Source organism: Nelumbo lutea, chromosome 7 (genome assembly GCF_056320005.1).
Source record: "Nelumbo lutea isolate HS-2025 chromosome 7, American lotus-T2T, whole genome shotgun sequence".
NCBI lineage: Eukaryota > Viridiplantae > Streptophyta > Magnoliopsida > Proteales > Nelumbonaceae > Nelumbo > Nelumbo lutea.
The window spans coordinates 13164221-13169670 of NC_142690.1; positions in this window are offsets into that span (position 1 = coordinate 13164221).

A 5450-nucleotide genomic window follows, 5' to 3' on the forward strand; every position below is an offset into this window, starting at 1 on the left:
TTTTTTACGTTTTATCTTTTTTTTTTAATTATTTATTATTCAATTATGACACCATGAGTTAATTTGAAAAGTTGGATAATTGACCCACCATCTAGGTAGGAAAATAGCTTTGTTTTTATATCAATTTTAAATTATATATTTCATCTACATTATATAAATAATTTTACTTATTGCACTTAATCTTTGTCTGATATAATTAATATATTAGAGATGTGCACACATTTTTTATAATTTTATATTCTTTTCATTATTTGTACTTTTTTACTTTTTAGAGATTTATTATTTAACTATGACATCATCAGTTAATCCATTTGACCCAACTGACGATCCAAAAAGGAAAATAGTTTGGTTTTTCGATTTTTTCTAGTTTTTTATTTTTGTGATTATTTTTATTTTCTATTTTTAAAATTTTCTTATTTTGACTATGATGTCATTTCATTTCTAGGTTGGTTTTAGATTTGACATTCTATTTTCATTATTAATAAAAATACTTCTGATATTTTATATTTATTTTGTTTAGTATAATGAATATAAAATATTAGAGATATGCCCAATTATTCTTATTTTTTCTATATTTTATATTTTATTTATTTTAAATTTTTATTATTAAATTATGGCATTGTTGATTAACTCATTTAACCCCAGTCAAATGGTTGAATTTCTTGCCCACCATCGAGAGGGAAGAAAATGATTTTGTTTTCAAATTACTTTCCAAAATATTTATTTTTATACTATTAAAATTAATGTTGCGGATTTAATTTATAGAATTTAATGATGAGAAAAATATATCTCGAATATAGAATTTAATGAGATAATATAATTTAGATTGAGATTTAATGAGAGAGAAGGGAATGGAAAAATAGTTTTATTTCCAATTGGTTTTAAATTTTATATTCCATTTCCATAATTAATAAAAGTATTTCTTATTTATCATAATTATTATTGTTTAATATGTCAAATATATGATATTAAAAATGTTCCTAAATTTTTCTTTAATTTCTATATATATATTTGAATTTTTTATTGTTTAATTGTGGCAACATGAGTTGGCCCATTTGACCCAAAATGGTTTAATTTCTTATCACCACCTAGATAAAAACATTGTTTTTTCCATATAAATTTTAAAAGTATAAGTTTTTATGTTATTGAAATTATTAATTAATTATGTATAGATTTAACTAGTGGAATTTAGTGATGAGAATAAATAAAAATGCTTTAAATATATGATTCAATGAGGGTGAATGGGAGTTAATACCTTAAATTTAGGATTGAATGCATTGAATAATAGTATTAAATTTACATATTTACCCTCACAATAAAGGAACCATATTTCAAAAAAGGGGATATTTTAGTCAAGAAAAAATTCAAAAATTTTAGAGGCTATTTGTACTTTTTATAGTAGTATAGATATTTGCTATACATTTTTCTAAGATATAATTTTAATGTTGATTTTATATTTATGTGATTTTGCTTGCAAGTTGAACTTGCATGATTGGACGGATCATACATAAATGGATACATTGGAGTTGTGTTTTCTATTTTGACCCTTTGACCCTATGCAATTAAGCCTACAAAATTAAAATTAGGGTAAATTACAGATAGGTGCCCTATACTTTAGGGTAGTGATAGATAGGCACTTTGAACTTTCAATTGCAATACTTGAGTACCCTGAACTCTCAAAAATAGACACTTAGAACCATCCATTAGTATTCTGCCAATTAAACATTATATAATGCCAAAAATACCCTTCTCATGGATAACAAATAACATATTCAAATTTCCAATAGCGACATTCTTTGGTGATGATTTTACTCCGTAGAATGATCTAAAAAATACACAATAAGGGTATTTTTGATATTATGTAATGTTTAACTGACAAAATATTAATGGATGGACCTAGGTGTCTATTTTTGAGAGTTTCAGGTACTCAAGTATTGCAATTTAAAGTTCAAGGTACCTATCTATCACTACCCCCAAAGTATAAGCTACCTACATGTAATTTACCCTTAAAATTAACACAATTATAACAATGTTTTGAACCCATTGCTGACCTGACTCCTAATTGGTTGGACCAATTGAGCCAACATCTGGCTAGGATTCTAGGTAGAGATAACAAATTGACTCATCCCTGTGGGGCTCTACCCCAATTGAGGCGGAGTTTTTTTTACCACAAATTGGGGTTCAGTGCGGATTCGGGAAAAACCCAAAACTCTAGGGTTGGGGACGGGGCAATGAAGGTATTTGTCCATCCCACCCTGACTATATTATATAACATATATTATAATATATTATATTATACATAAAATAATTCTAGATATATTTAAAAAAATTAATAAATATACAAGTAAAAATGACCAAAATAGGGCGAGGCAAAGTCGGGGAATTTGAATCGGGGTCGGGTACGGGAAGGCAAAACCCGGCCCCGCCGTTGCAATTCTTAATTCCAGGTCTTGACTAGCCCCTAAACCGAGTATTCACAAAATAGTATAACTAAGTCAACAATCCAATAGCCTGGTCTGTCAGTCAAACGGTTTAGCTGTTTAATATGGCAACAATAATTTTCATTTATCACAATTTTTAATATAACAAATATATTATTATTATTATTATTATTATTATTATTATTATTGTTATTGTTGTTATTAGAGACATTTTTATTTTTACAATTTTTTTATTTTTCTATATATTAATTAATTTTTTAGTATTTTTCTAAAAATTACAATTAATCCATTTCACCTAAACAGTTAAAAAACTGATCTGCCACACGGAGGAGTCATAGGATAAAAGTAATTCCATTTCCGGGTGCTTTTCTATAACACCGACATAATCTTTTTCTTTTTATTTTAATTTAGTAATTTTAAATTGTTTACTATTACATTTTTCTCTTGATTCATGATAATTAAAGTTTTTAATATTTATTTTATTGATAAATAGTTTCTAAAATTAAAAGTAGCAGAAATTAGAATTCAAATATAACACCTGAAATTCTAATTTTCTTGCATCCAGTTGTTAAACTTAGTAACTCTGTTTCTAAATCCTCTCAACTCCTATTCATAGTAGAAGTGTAGAACTAAGATCACAAATAAAATTACAGAACCCATCACCTCAAAACCATCCATTAATTCAGTCTGGTTATTCTTCTTCAGCAGAGAGAATTGATGTATCGAGTTTCGACGAATTCCAGATAGCAAAAGCCAGGGCAGAACTTCTGGAGAGCTTGGAAAATGGCGGAGGTAAATTTAGTGCGGCCTCAAGCTGGAGAAGCAGAAGAAGGCTTGAACGGAAACATCACCCCCAGCCAGGAGTCCCTTGGAAACTGGGTCCAGAAGAAGTGTTGTTTGCAGCATTGAGTGCAAAAACGGTGGAGCTGGCGAGGCTGAGGGCAGGCCCAGGTGGGGACTACAGAGGAGCTTTAATGGCGGTGGAGTTGAAGATTGCAGTTGAGTTGGGGAAGCTTTTGGAGAAGACTTCCCACCCGATATTTGAAGGGCTGAGCAAGGTGGCGATTGAGGAGGATGGGCTGGTTTGTGGAGTGTGCCATGAAGAGATGGAGGTTGGAAGCCATGGGAGGATGATGGAGTGCAAGAACACGTTTCGTCTGCACTGCATTGTGAAGTGGCTTGAGCGGAAGATGACTTGTCCTCTCTGCAGATATAATATGCCCATCATCATTGATTAAGAGAGAGAGCAGAGATTCGAGTGTTTTTACTGTAAATCGATCACCATTTTCTGTTTTTCTTTCTTATTTGGTTTGCGTTTGTAGTTGTACATTGTAATCATCAACTGTGTATTTTTAGTACATACATAGAAAGTGCAAGAAACTCTGCTTTTAAATCAATTTGTCAATGCTCTTCACTGAAATCTCTCTCTCTCTCTCTCTCTCTCTCTCTCTCTCTCCAACTCAATGTGGTTCATTCAACAAGATCATTGCCTTGTTAATAAGCTTCTGGGTTTTGGGTTTGAGCCACTAAACGTTCTGTTGGTAGACTAGATATCGTTTCCTTGTCAAGATAGGAAACCATGAATGTCCTACCAGCATCAGCATGTATTATCTCCCATCATCTGTAGGGTTCTGAAAGGACCAGCAGGGCCATTCCTCAGAGCCTGATGGTCATAATGCATGAGAGGATAGCTGAAGTTGTTTCAACACAGCTTCTACATTCTTGAATGTAAAAAGAAAGAGGATTAATGTCATCAAAGTAGACTTAATTCAGAGGCTCATTTAGATTCTGGCACAACGCCGTTTGATCTTCTCAGTGCCTAATGGAGAGCCTTCGATTAGAGTGTATGACCTCGAATAATAATGGCTCCATAAATATCAAAAGCGACGATCCCAAAAGAAGGCCTTAATTCGGGCTGAGAGCAGTTTATAGAACGAGCATGAAGCAGCAATAACGACACTCTGGTTCTACTTCAAGTTGCAGATAAAGGCGAAGAAAGCTGAAGAGATCGAAAGGCAAGGATGTTGTAGACTGTAGAGTAATAAGTGGATTAAGAGTGTGCATCATCTGACCAATCGCAGAGCACAACTAGAAATTCTTCGACGACCAGAAGCGGTGATTTTGTTGAGACCTTTTGTTGATGAGTCATGGGTGTGCTGACGTGATGGGGTTGGTCAGTTTGCCACGGTGTATAGTTTACATAGGCATCTATCTCACAGGCGCCCTATATGCGCATCTCCAGCACTTATCATTGGAACAGATCTAGTCCTGTCCGGATTTTCTATTCACACTCACACCAAATGTTCCAATAGGCATGCTCTGTGAGGACAGAAGCAGATCCCAATTCATTGGAACTTGAAAGATGCTTCCAATACAGGGTCGGGATGTGCTGTGATTGTGAGGCCCCCATGGGGCGTACTCTGTGGGGTGCACTGTGCACATGCCAATTCGGCATATAAGATGCACATTTAGATTTGGATGACACTACGACCGAGGAAGCAGTTTGGAGTGGTGCAAACTGCAAATCAAGATCTGTCCTTTTTATTCCATTGTCATGGCTTACAGTATTGGGATTTGGGACTGCTTTGGTTGTGCATTTCTTGGTAATGGTTAATGTTTTCGTGGAGAAATATTCAAAGACATGTTTCATAGTGATTGAATCATGCATTCCCATTACATTGTTGGGGCTAAGGATTGACCGAGTAATATATATATAATTCAGACAATGCAAATTTTGCGAATGAAAACTTGGGTGTTTAGGGCTTAGTCGTTTAGAAATAAAAAGAGAAAAAGCGCTTGCACATCTCTACATATCAAATCTCAATTACATTTACATAATGGATAAATAAGCCGAAACACAAATATGTTTTTTTTTTGTTTCTCTATTTCCATTTTTTTCCATTGTTTGCATTTTTCATAGTTCATTCAATATGCAAAAGTTTTTATTTATTTATTATTTTTTTTTTTGGGGGGGAGGTTGCAGTTGGGTAGTAAAGTGACACCCCTCAG